The sequence below is a fragment of the Panthera uncia genome, chromosome B4 (genome assembly GCF_023721935.1).
Source record: "Panthera uncia isolate 11264 chromosome B4, Puncia_PCG_1.0, whole genome shotgun sequence".
In the NCBI taxonomy this organism is placed as follows: domain Eukaryota; kingdom Metazoa; phylum Chordata; class Mammalia; order Carnivora; family Felidae; genus Panthera; species Panthera uncia.
In genome coordinates, this window is record NC_064809.1 from 43350250 (window position 1) to 43362610 (window position 12361).

The 12361-nt window shown below is 37.9% G+C and overlaps 1 long non-coding RNA gene across 1 annotated transcript in view; it reads left to right on the forward strand.

Annotated features, from left to right (window-relative positions):
• The window catches only part of LOC125920130 (uncharacterized), a 55867-nt gene continuing 43506 nt past the window's right edge, over window positions 1–12361 (forward strand). Inside the window, exon 1 of the long non-coding RNA XR_007456959.1 lies at window positions 1–34. This is a non-coding gene — a long non-coding RNA (uncharacterized LOC125920130). The remainder of the gene's footprint in view (window positions 35–12361) is intronic.

Genomic DNA, 12361 nt, shown 5'->3' on the forward strand with positions numbered 1-12361 from the left:
GGCTGAAGTCGGACGCTTAACCGACTTCAGCCAGGTCACGATCTCGCGGTCCGTGAGTTCGAGCCCCGCGTCAGGCTCTGGGCTGATGGCTCGGAGCCTGGAGCCTGTTTCCGATTCTGTGTCTCCCTCTCTCTCTGCCCCTCCCCCGTTCATGCTCTGTCTCTCTCTGTCCCAAAAATAAATAAAAAACGTTGAAAAAAAAATTAAAAAAAAAAAAAAGAAATTAAAAATGCAATTCCCACATGGATCAGCAATCCCACATGGAGGAAACTAAAAGAATTGAAAGCAAGATCTCGATGATAGGTGAACACCCATGCTCAGTGCAGCATTATTCATAACAGCCATGTGATAGACTGATGGATGAATGGAGAAAGAAAGCGTAGTATACACATAACACTGTAATATTATTCAGCCAGAAAAAGGAAGGAAATCCTATCACCTACTACAATATGGATGAAACTCCAGGACATTATGCTAAGTGAAATAGGCCAGTCATACATACGAAGTAAAAAATAAAACTGTATGATTCCACTTATAGGAAGTATCCAAAGTAGTAAAAGTGATAGACAGAGCAAGTAGAAGAGTGATTGCTCAGGGTTGAGGGGAAAGTGGAGAAAGGGAATTATTGTTCAGTGAGTTGAGTTCCAGTTTTACAAGCAGAAAGTTCTAGATAACTTTTGGGCAACAATGTGATAGCACTCCTAACCTGTGTGCTTAAACTGGTAAGGTGCATCATCTAGTTAAAGGCAAGTGTAAGATGCGAGATAGTGTAAGATTCCCACTATATGACAATTTTGAAAAAGCAAAATTATACACACAGTAAGTAGATCAGTGGTTGACAGGGTTTAGGGGGAAGGAAGGATGGATAGGGGGAGCACAGAGGATTTTGAAGGAAGTGAAACGCTTCTGTATAACTCCATAATGGATGATACATGTCATTCTATACTTCTCTAAACTCCTAAAATGCACAGCATCAAGAGTAAACCTAGAACCACCCCGCTGAGGGCTTTTGAAAATGAGAGAGTCCATGAACTGCTTGTGCACTGACACATAGACAGTAGGGGAATATAGCATATATCTGTGCTATGTCTGAGTTTTGCTATGAACCTAAAACCGCTCTAAGAAAGTAGTCGATTTTTTGAACATGGGTAATGCGGTAGATTTTACGTTATGTGGGGTTTTATTTTGCAACAGCTGAAAAATAAAATGAAAGGCAAACAAACAGAAAGAAGTGATCTTGACAAAAAGCAAGGGAAAAACAACTCATTATATTTAGGAAAATAGGAATGTGATTAAAAGAGGAGTTTTCACCAGAAAAATACTGAAAAAAAAAAAAAAAAAACAACGAAGCAAACCCACTCCCTGCACACACACATGAAAAAAAAAAAAAAAACAACAACACCTGTCAAACAAGAATTATAAATTCAGCAAAACAGACTTTCACAGAAGAAGATGCATAAAGACCCCACATCAAACACAAAACCAAACAGGGTTTCTACTTAGGACACCTGCTTTTCAACAATGTCTTTCAAGCTGCAAGTAAATGATGCTAGATGGTAATGCATATCCACAAGAAAGAATAGAGATCAGCAGGAATGATAAATATGTTGGTAAAATTTACAATCTGTGTGTATTTTCCTTTCTGAGTAGCTTTAAAAGATAAGATATTTGAGGCCATAATTATAGCAGTCACTGTATGGTGGGATCTATAGCATAAACCTTATTGTTTTTAGCATTTGTTCCTTTTCGTGGTACTGTCTCCACAAATGCTTCATTTCAGGGACCCAATATGAAACCATGAAAGCAGAGAAGGTAAAGATGTGAACCATTTATGTTCAGAAACCAGGGCTAGCTTTCCTCAGTACAGCACTGTTAGAAGTACATGTTTCTCGTTCTCTCTGAAAGTAGATTGTTCCTTATGAAACCTTTCCTAAGCCGAGGTGGTATAAATTGAAAAAGCAAGTATCGTTAATTCACATGGGAAGATTGTTGAGCTTTCCCTGATGCAAAAAATAACCAGCGCCCAAAAACCCAAATCACAAAAGATACCCTCCTTAGGCTTTTCTGACACCTCAAAACACACCTTGTGAGTGGATGCACAAAATAAATTGAGATGAAGCACAGACACTCAAAAATAACAGTTCAAACTTCTGCTTGATACTGATGTACAGAGTATATAGTTTCTGAGAAATGAACTTGACAGGACGAATCTTCCTGCTTGGGGTGTGAGCTGACACTAACAGTAAAACCAGTACTGAGCACAATTTCCACTTTTCGCCTTTTCTCCTAAAAACAAAAGTCCCCTTCAGATTTCTCCTCTTCAGCAAGAACTGGTACTAATGTAGTTCTTTCACAAAAGCAGAGTGAAGTCATGAAACTTTTGGAAAGTTGAAGCATACCCGTAACACGTGGTGGGAACGGAGTTATGTTAGTGCTAATTTAATATATTTTATTGGAAATTAGTCAGGATTAATGTGACGTAGATGACAATCAGTTAATGATACACGTATAAAGAGGGCCATCAGCAAGAAGGAGACCGCGGAGGCCATAATGCTCATCTGCCCACAAAATCAATCGGAACAATAAACCAACAACTTCAAGCTAAACACGGCTCAGGGAAAGCTCTAGACAACAAAGAAGTCGCAAAAATCAGGTGCTGATCAAAAATCCAGGATGGTCCCGTGGAAAGTAAAGGAAGCATTTGGCCTGCCTCACCCAACCCTCCAGCTGAGAGCCACTTGGCACCTGGAGGAATCCCCTCAGGGGAAGTCACCTCATGGAGAGAAGGGGAGCAGGAGAACCCAGCAAGCTTCAACTATGTGCATGTGTTCAGCTTTTGCAGCAGAGGTGCCTCACCAATGCTGATCCCACTTCATGCACCAGCCCAGAGTGCCCCCTCTACACCTATTCTCAGAGGCTGGAGCTGTTGCAACAGTGAGGGTTGCCTTGAGGGGCTCTTCTCTTAGGGATTGGTTGCCATAGCTCCTCATCTGTAGGAGACTAGAGCTGCCTCTGATTTTTGCCCACTCCTGTCCTAGTTGGGGCTTTGTCTCACACTACTGGGGCTGTTTCCTGACCCCAACGTCTTAATATGTGCCTTAGCTGCAACTAGTCATGCATATGTTGCTGCCCTGAGCCCCACTCACCATGTTCCATTTTATGACCTTGTGTCTTCATTGTAAAGGATGCTCCTGCTATTCGGAACCCCCAAACCTCCCAGGCCTTGACTCTGAACTGCCATAGCTAACACCCGAAGACTTTTCTCCGCCTATGATGGCTCAAGACTCTGACCCATCAATGGTAGGCCAAGTCACCACTGCCTTGAGCCCCATCTCTTCAGTCCCACTGTAGGGCTCTGATGCTTCATTGCTGCTACTATACTGCTGCATCCCAAGACACTTTCAGTTTCCACATGACCACTTACGCTGTCATTCGAGGCCATGTGGCTAGAGGTCTGTGTCCAGATCCCTGGGTCCTGATACATGGCTTTAACAAACCACGATGGATCATTCTGCTGCTCTCTAGTGACTGCCACTTGGGACAGACTTGAACTTTTGACTCACCCTCCTCACTATATGTTGCTACCACATGCTGACCACTGGCTCCAAGCCACCACTGTACCTTGTCATCCAGGGCCTGTGTAACTGCTATATTCCTGTGCCAGTCAGAGTTACAACAGTGAGCCCCTGAGACCCAGGTATAGTTGCCATGGAATATCTACACATGTCACCTCCCTAGTGCCACAGCCACAACAAGTGAACTTATGTACCAAGACCCAGTTGCTATGGTAGTTCCATGTGTGCCTGGTCTTGGGCAACAGCTTCAAAAGTGCTTTGAGGGCTCTGAGGTCAGCATGCCATGCCAGACACCAAAAAGGAACACCTCACAAGATCTTCTTCCCATAGAATGACAGAAGAAAGCGGGATGACATTTTGAAAGTGGTCAAAGGGAAGGAAACAGTCAACCAAGAATACGTTACTCAGCAAATCTGTCATTTAGAAATGAAGAAAAGATAAAGACTTTCCCAGCATCCTAGAGGGCGGTGTGTCAATGTATCGACACTTGCCCCATATTGCAGTCAGGGGAAAGCAGCAGGATGAAGCCTGTGGTGGTTAAAGTCAGGTGTCAGAAGAAATTAGACCTGCCCTATGCAAATGTTAAAGAGAATTCATTAAGCTGAAACTAAGAGGCAAAAATTGGTCACATAAAAAATATAAAAAATATAAAATCACTGGGAGAGACAAAAGGGAAAAGATCCTTGACTTAGGTAATGGTTAGGTAATGAACTCAGGGATAAGCCCTCAAAATCACAGGCAACAAAAACTAAAATAAAAAAAACAGGACTGCTTTAAATGAAAGACCTTCTGCCTAGCAAAGGAAAGAATCAAATAATTGAGAGATCATGGACAGAAGAGAAGAAAATATCTGAAATCCAATATCAGATAAGGGGCTAATATCACATGTATATAAAGAACACAAACAATGCAATAAAAGCAAAGAAAGAAATCTAATATAAAAATGGGCCAAGGGCCTCAGTATACATTTTTCTGAAGACATGCAAATGGCCAATAGGTACATGAAAGGTGCTCCAAATCACTGATCAGGGTAGTACAAATCGAAACCACAATGAGATATCACCTCACACCAGTAAGAGGCTCTTTCCAAAAGATAAGAGAGAATTAATGTGGTGAGGATGTGAAGAAAATTAAATCCTTTGGGGGAAATGTAAACTGGTGCTGCCACAAAGGAAAATAGTATGGCAGTTTTTCAGTAATGTCACTTTTACATACGTATTTAAAGGAACTGATCAGTGGGGCACCTGGGCGGCTCCTTAGGTTGAGTGTTCGACTTTGGCTTTGGTCATAATCTTGTTTGTGGGTTCAAGTCCCCTATTGGGCTCTGTGCTGAAGCTCCAAGCCTGGAATGTGCTTTGGATACTGTGTCTCCCTGTCTCTCTGACCCTCCCCCTCCACTCAAAAATAAATAAACATTAAACATTTTTCAAAATAAATAAAGGCACTGATCGGTTCCTCAAAGGTCTATCTGCACACCCATGCTCGTTGCAACATTATTCCCAATAGCCGAGAAATGAAAGGAACCTAGGTATCTGCCAACTGACATATAATTAAAGAAAGTGTGGTGTATATACATGTACATACCCATATACGCACACATACACACACAAACACTGAAATATTATTTAAGCAGGTAACAGAAGAAAATCTTGCCATTTGTGGGCAAATGGAAGGGCCTTGAAGGCATTATGTTGAGTGACAAAACTCAGACAGAGAGAGACCAATATTGTATTGTCTTACATATGAAATCTAAAAAACTGAACTGGTAAAAACAAAGAGTAGAGTGTGTTTATCAGGAGTTGTGGGTTGGGGGGTTTCAGAAGATATTTAAGAATACAAATTAACGGGGCTTCTGGGTGGCTTAGTCAATTAAGCACCCAACTTTGGCTCAGGTCATGATCTCACGGTTTCTGAGTTTGAGTCTCATGTCGGGTTCTGTGCTGACCGCTCAGAGCCTGGAGCTTTCTTCACATTCTGTGTGTGTGTGTCTCTCTCTCTGACCCTCAGGCGCTCCTGTCTGTCTGTCTGTCTCTCTTTCTCAAAAAATAAACATTAAAAAAGTTTCTTAAAGAATACAAAGTTATAACTAGCAGATAACAATTGCTGGAGGTCTAATATACAATGTAGTGATTACAGACAACATTACTGTTTTATAAACTTTGAAGTTGCTGAGACTAATTCTTAGCTGTCCTCAACACACACAAAGAATGATAAACATGTGACATGACAAAGGTGTTGCCTAACATGGCCACAGTAGTCATATGGCAATACATAAACTTATCAAAGGAACACATTGTAGACCTTAAATGGATACAAGGTTAGACGTCAATTTCATCTCCATAAAAACAAGCAAAAGATTTGTAATACCTACCACTCCTACTAAGGAAAAAGCTTAAGAATATAGCTAAGACATCAATAGAGGAATTAAAATGGAACTCTAATATATGTTTAATACAAACGATATCAGGTAAAATGGAAAAAGAAGGCAAGACATAAATATAGAGTAAATAGCGAATGGTATACTTAAATCCAACTATCCCAGTAATTGCATTCATGTGAATTCAATAAATATTCCAATTATAAAATAGAAAGTGTCCTGAATAAAAGAGTAGCATCCATCTATATGCTCCCTGTTGGACACATGGTAGATTCAAAGGCAAAATTGGGAGAAAATAAAAGGATACCAAAAAAATAGACCCTACAAGGAGTAATCAGAAATGGCCAATAACAAAGCCAATATTCTAATGACAAAGTAAGTGTTAAAACAAGAAATATTAGTAGAAATTAAAAGAAACATTTCAAAATGTTAAGGCTGTCAATATGAGGAAGATAAAACAATTATAAACATACATTATTCACCTAACAACAGAATCCTTAAACATATGGAATAGAAATGACAGAATTAGAAGGATAAATAGACAACTCAATGAGTTTAGTTGAAGACTGAAACCTTTTCCTTCAGTAAGACCAGCTATTCACAAAATCAGGAAGACTAAGGAAGACTGTCAAAATACTAGGAACTAGCTTTACGTAACTGACGTACATAGGAAGAGTTCCAGGTCATCGATAGGGATCAAAAATTTTGAGGATGGAAATATTCAAAGTATTTTCTCTGAAGACAAAGAAATCAATGAGAAGAAACAATGGAAAGAAATCGAGGAAATTTCCAACACGTGGAAAGTGATAGACTTCTGGAAAATTTACCTTTCAAAGATGAAATCTTTGAAAATATCTTGTGCCGGATGACAGAAATTACCTTGTACTGGTTGGTAATAAACTGAGAATACATCATAACTTTTAGGATGAAACTAAAGTCGGGTAGAGACAATTTTGACCTTCGTCAATTACGCTACAAAGGAAGAACATTATAAATGCATGGTCTAAGTTGCTTCCCTCTCAAGAAGCAAGAAGAGAAGGGCCACTTAAGGTTATAGAAGGAAGAAATGATACACATACGTTTAGCTAAAACCTGACTGTAAAAGATGTATAGTAGAATAAATCAAAGAAGCCCCAAATGGATCAATACCCAAATATCCAAGAACGTCAGCAATAGAATCGGTGAATACATTGTAGTAGAATCCGGCAACAGAACAACAAAGACATGTGGACAATTTACAACTGGTGCAGCTATAGGGATGAATCACACAAGTTTACCTTCACCTGAAAATGCCAAAAATACAATATGCATACCGTATGATTCCATGTATATAAACCGTCTTTAGAATGCAGAAAAGAACTTGTTAGTGGCATTTTGCAATGCTGGTAATATTCATTTTCTCATTCCATGCAATGGTCACACTGAAAACTCAGTCCGTCTATTGGCATGTATAGCTGTGATCCATCTGTATGTACATTATACCACAATAAAAACTATCAGAGGAGAATATTATGAAGAAACGCAAATATATTGAAATGTGATTCCTCTGATGAAGAAGGCACCTGAAAAAACTAATATTTATTCTCATTTTTAAAAAGCCTTTAGAAAGGGGCACCTGGGTGGTTCCATTGGTTGAACATCCAACTCTTGATTTTGGCTCAGGTCATGATCTCAATTTGTGAGTTGCAGCCCTGCATCGGGCTCTGTGTTGACAGCGGGAACCTGCTTGGAATTTTCTCTCTCTTCCTTTCCCTCTCTCTGTCCCTCTCCTGTCCACTTCCCTCTCACACAAAATAAATAAATAAATGTAAACATTTTTTAAAAACTTTAGAAAGATACAAATGAATAGGAAACATCCAGGAAGATCCTGAATAGATAAGATAACTCTGAAAATGAACTTGTATAAACTTACCATTTAACAAAGGACAATTTAGGGGGCAACTGGGTAGATCAGTCAGTTGTGCTCCTGCCTAGGTCATGATCGAATTGTTCCTGAGATGGAGCCCCAAGGCAGGCTCTGTGCTGAGCCCCTGCCCCTCCCACCCATTTGCATTCTCACTGTCTCAAAATAAATACATAAACATTTAAAATAAAAAGGAAAGTCTTTTTTAAAAAAATTAAGCTTTATTTATTTGTGTGTGAGTGTGAGAGACAAAGAGAGAGAGAGAGAGAGAAAGAGAGAGTTAGTGGGGGAGGAGCAGAGAGAGGGAGACACAGAATCCGATGCAACCTCCAAGCTCTAACAGTCAGCACAGAGCCTGAAGCGGGGCTCGAACCCATGAACCGCGAGATCATGACCTGAGCCAATGTCAGACGCCCAAATAACTGAGCCACCCAGTCACCCCCGGGAAGGTATTTAAATTATGAAACTAACATTAAAAAAAAAATAAGGGCATTAATTAAACACATGAGAAAGTGCAAAATTTGTACCCACACTACGAAATGCAGATTTCCAAAAAATGCACATTCATTGGTATAGTATAGTCTTTTCAATAAAGGCTGTGGAAACAATGGAGTATTAAATACTATTAATAATTATATACTTTATACCATATTTAAAATGCTCAAAATTAATTACACAGAATTGAAAACAAAATCTTTCGAAAAAAAATTTTTTTTAACGTTTCTTTATTTTTGAGACAGAGAGAGACAGAGCATGAACAGGGGAGGGGCAGAGAGAGAGGGAGACACACAATCGGAAGCAGGCTCCAGGCTCTGAGCCATCAACCCAGAGCCCACGCGGGGCTCGAACTCACGGACCGGGAGATCATGACCTGAGCTGAAGTCGGACACTTAACGGACTGAGACACCCAGGCGCCCCGAGAACAAAATCTTTCAAGACGTATTATAAAAAGTGCATGACCTACAGTTGGGCAGAGATATTTTACACAAAATACCAAGAACACAATCCATAAAAGAAGAACTTGATGAAGTGTAGTTCATCAAGATAATGTCTGCTCTTTGAAGAGAAAAGAAAGTCATAAACTCGTGAAGAAACATGTACAAATCATGCATCTAATAAAAGGCTTGCCTCCAGGGTACATAAAGAGTTCTCAAAATACAATGAAACAAAGTAAAAATATTACCAAAATATTTCTATAGATACTTCACCAAACACCATGTGGACATGGCCAATGAGTACAGGAAAAGATGCTCAACACCATTAGTCTTAGGAGCATTCAAATGAAAACCACCCCAGACCAGACTTTCTGTTCTGGAAAGATAGACTGGATAGACTTTTCCCTATTCCTCCCACCAATACAGCTACAATCCCTGGGTATTATTCATAAGACAACATAGAGTCAGAAAGATAACGAGAAAGACAACAGATCCCAGCCCTGGAGACCCGAGGAATGAAGTGGTGGTGAGCTCCCTGGAATTTCCCTCTACCTCACATAGACTGGTGTCAGAGAGCCTAGCAAACCACAGACACCAACAGATACACACCCAAGTCTCCAAAATATTTTTTCTCTATGGTTAAAATGACAGATAAGAGGCATGCTAGAAAGACAGAAAAGTTTTAGACACTAACTGGGTGATTCTAATAAAAAACCATTGACTATCCACCAAAAATATCAATAGGCATCCTAATCAAGACTTTGTCTGATAAAGGAAAACTAAGAAAATGTATTACCACCAGACCCACTCTGAAAGAACTCCTAAAGGGAATAAATGGTAAAAGAAGGCATTTTGGATCATAAGGAAGAAAGAGAGAAGAAAACTAAGAATAAAATTCTTACTAGGTTAATGGACATTCCTTCACCTCCTGTGTTTTCGAAATTGTTTGATATTTGAAGCAAAATTATCAGTTGAAGCAAAATTATAAATTCCATGTGATTCTCAAAGTAAGTGGAGAAATAGAACACTTAGAGTATAATTGGGACATGGGAAGGGGTCATAAAGGCAAGTAAATCTCTACATTTTACTCAAACTGCTGTGGGTTGTGATGGACTGTATAGACTGTGATCTATGAATATATACTTCTCTATATAAAGATATATAATATCTATATTATTTATCTAAAGGAGATTAGAGAATATTTATACATATATAACTTTTTATGTATATAAAATTATTGATGAAGAAAAGACCTACTTTGCTATAAATGATGCTCCATCACAGAGGTAATGATGTAGAAAAATATAACCTTCACTTTTATCTCAGCATCAGAAGTATAGCATCACAAAAAATAAATTCTATTTGGATAATAAACCATAATTAAAAGTTAAAACATAAGTAAATAAAGAAAAAGGTAAATGCAGGAATATAATAGAGGAAATTATATTCATGAACTTTCGCTAACTCCTCAAATAGGTCCATAATAATCATTGTAACACACAAAATGCTAAGTAGGACCATGGTAACATTAAAGTTCTATTCATTCCAGAGGGAGAGAAAGGAAAATGAAGAAGGAGGTGGGGAAAAAGAAAAGAAAAGAAAATTGACCAAAGAAACTATACGGCTTAAGGTACAATGCTGAGTGAAATAATTCAGTCAGAGAAGGACAGATATGTTTTCACTCATATGTGGATGTTGAGAAACTTAAGAATAGACCTTGGTGTAAGGGAAGAGGAAAAAAATAGTTACAAACAGAGAGGGAAGGAGGCAACCCACAAGACACTCTTAAATACAGAGAACAAACTAAGGGTGGATAGTGGGGTGGGGGATAGAGGAAAATGGGTGGTGGGCATTGAGGAGGGCACTTGCTGGGATGAGCACTGGGTATTGTATGTAAGCCAATTTGGCAATAAATTATATTTAAAATAAATAAATAAATAAATAAATAAATAAATAAATAAAAATTCTGATCATTAAAGACTCCAGTATGAGAGTGAAAATGCAGATACAGGTATTTGCATCTTAAAAGCTCAAAAAAGAGATCATATCTGAAATATGACAAAGACTTCTAAGAAGTGAAAAGAAGACACCATCCTGGAGAAATGGGCAAGAGACACAACCCAACACTTCTCATTCTCACAAAAGAGAATAGCCTTGAGATTTGCAACCCAGGAAAATGGTACTGTTTCTACCCATCAGAACTTTTAATTCATTTTTCTGAGACTGCGGAGTTTTGGATCAAAGGCCTATTTGGTACAATGTATTTTACACAATAAAATAGAAAAAATATAGGGATAATTTAGTATAGTGAAATATACACATATCTATGACTGTGCAATTTCCTACTAATGCTTACACGGAAGTGTAGTATAATTATACATAAATACAATAATTTTACATTTATACATCATTATTTTATTATGAAAACCACATTTATATTACATAGTTATATATATTATATTATGTAGTTATATATATGTTATGTAGTTATATATATCTGTAGGTATATATAATAAATGATTATGATATGTTGAGGAAGACATAGAAAAGGATTTTTATAAAATTTTATTCATAATATCCACATATTAAAAAGGAACTAAATTTCTGAGAATGGTTTTTAAAATGTCATATTCATATAAGACAGCAGTGAAGTTTCAAAAACTATAGACAAATGTGTTTATATAGACACATTACAGATAGCATCTGGGAGAGAAGGGAGACACACATAAAAATGCACATTGAATGATTCCATTGATATAATGCTCCAAATAAACAGAGATATTTCATAAAATGAAAATGGGCAGGCCTGAAAAAGGCTCTAAACTTCTGTCTCATGATGTAATTTGTAACTGTGTGATTCTAACTATTTTGTAATCATGTGCACAATCATATGCCTAGTTTCCTTGATGTGTTGTAAAATTAAATGTAAAGTCTATTTCAGGAAAAAGAGTGTTTCTAGAAACACGGGTTTCTATGAAAAGTAAGACCTAGAAATTATCAAATGTACATTAAAAGTATAAAAATATAAATAATGTGTCATAGAGTCAAACCATGGAATATTAGACTTTAAAATGAATAAACTATAAATACATATGTAACTATGGATGAACTCTACAAGCATAATATTAACTCACAAGCTTTTAATAGAATCTGGAAACATCTTGAAAACTTACCTCGTCCTCTTCATCATCATAGTAGAGCAGGTTAGAGTTCTTAGAAGCACAAGACATCAAACTCTCGTTCCATGATTTTCCCTCAGTGCTAATGTAATAGCAATTGTTGGAATACGTAACCCACTCTTTTGGACAATGACAACAGAGACACGCTGGAGAGAGATTATAAGATATTATCCAAAAATCTTTGACTATTACAAAATGGAAATTTACATACTGTATATGTATACACATATGTGTACATAACATATTCGTAGACCCTCACAAGCTGGTAAAATTAAAGCAAAACACACACACACGCACACTCAGAGAAGAGTCAGGCTTTCATCCCCTAATTTATGTGCCCATATAAAGCAAACACAAAAATGTCCATCTCTACATGTCCTGAGAGTCACTGA